Genomic DNA, 2,024 nt, shown 5'->3' on the forward strand with positions numbered 1-2,024 from the left:
GATAGCAAACTGGTGCTAGAAAAACTTGTTTCAGAGATGCACTGATTCCAATTTTTTTTCCTAATTATTTAAGAATCCTAAATCTAACCTAGAGTTGCAAAGCAGATTTGAAATTCAGCCTTAAGACAGCTCAACAGACACAGGAAAGTAGGTCCATGCCTGAGCATTTCTTTCTTTCACTTGAACGGGATTTCTTTCAGAGTCTAATGCAGTGTTCTGGTTATCTTCAAAACCCACAGTCTGGGCAGCCAACTCATTCTTGCCTATGTGGGTGAGTGAAGAATTCAATCAGTTGTCTAAATTCCCCTGCTTTTAAAAATACAGTCTTATGACTGGGTGACTACAATTTGGTATACTTTTCCCCCCCAGATTAGTTTAAATGCCTTCATATTTCCTTTCAATTAAATAACTGTGGTTTTGATAGATAGAGCTTTCTGAGATTTTTCAGGTCTCACACTGTATCAGTCTAATCAGAAGCAGAAGCATTTATTTGGGGCATTTTGCATCTTCCTTAATTAATTTTAAAATCATTAATGGGAAAAAAGAATCTATGTGAGATATTTTTAATGTCAATACGTGTGAAGTTATGTTTAGTTTTGCTCACTTAACACACTGTACCTAAAGCAAAAGATATTCTAGTCCTGAGTATTGAGAATTTTTTTTATATTTATTTATTTAAATTTATTTGCAGCCAATTATGACCGCAGAAGACAGAAGCTATGAAATAAGCAATATTTCCTATTGGTGGGTTTAAATACCAAAAATACTATAGAAAAAACAGTATTTATTTCCAATTAATTTCTCTGGCCAAAGTATTATTTAGGCTAAAACAACCATCAACACCATGCAAAATTTTGTAGTCCAGCTGATGATTGTAATTTTACAGAACAAAAAGCTAATGGTACTAATCCTAAAGTCAGACCAATTTCTGAACAGTTATCAACAGTTATGGGGGCTTGCATATATGATGGATACAAGAGCTCTAAAAACATTTGGTGCTTGCCTCCTATAATCAAGCTCTTAGGCAACATTTACAGAGCCTCTAAAGATGATTCAGATTTTGAATAAAAGCATCTCTGTCTGAGTGTCCAAGTGAACAGATTCATCATGCTTATAATTTTACCCCAGGTATTAATTTGTGTGTTCCTGAGTGCTCTATGCATGAAACTGCTTTCTAAAATGGAGGTCACGTTGAATATTCAGGGCTTGGGACATGATTTAGGTCTTGCTAGAGAACTAGCTGTGAGCACAAGGCAAGAAGGCACAGATGGGAGAAAGAGCTGGCCTGGTAGGAAATCGGAGCTCCAGTGCCTGCAGCTGTCCAAGCCAGGCATGCAGCAGCAGCCACTGCCATACCAACCACCAGCACTGATCTGAATGAAAAAACAGAGCACTCAGGAACAAGGGGGAAATGAGAGAGAAAGAGACATAACAACTAGCCTAATAACTATTTGATTATAGAATGGAAAAATATCACTTAAGAAACAAGATGTCACTGAACTGAGAAACAGAAGCTGCTGGTCTCTGTAGGATTCAATTAAAGTTCTTCAAGCTTTGCTTTCAGACACTGTGAGATGCCTCCTGGTAACAGGCTCATGTTGGACTTCACTACATCTGGAAATTCTGCAACCAAGCCATGACAAGACATCATACCTTTTCCTGAAGAGAAGGTTTTCTTTTATTTTATTTTCTCAAAGCTCCACAGCACAAGTCAATTAAGACACAACAGAAGTTTCTCAAACTGAGAGGTCATACTGAAGGGCAGGTTATGCCACAGTAGAACAGATAATCATCTTCAGTACTTTGCAAAGCCTCAAAACAGGCTTCTCTGGCTATCCAAAAATCAATAGTAATGTAGCGACCCACCCAGCCAAGCCAAGCACAATTCACTGGAATGTTATTACTGGGCAAAAAGGAAAAGAAAACTTTAGGCTGAAGAGTTTCATTTAGGAATGCAGCTTCCACAACAGCCCAGAGTGCAGAAATACCACCTTGTTTCCTGGTTTCAGCTGGGATAAAGTTAA

This window comes from Coloeus monedula, assembly GCF_965178545.1.
Source record: "Coloeus monedula genome assembly, chromosome: 5".
Taxonomy (NCBI): Eukaryota; Metazoa; Chordata; class Aves; order Passeriformes; family Corvidae; genus Coloeus; species Coloeus monedula.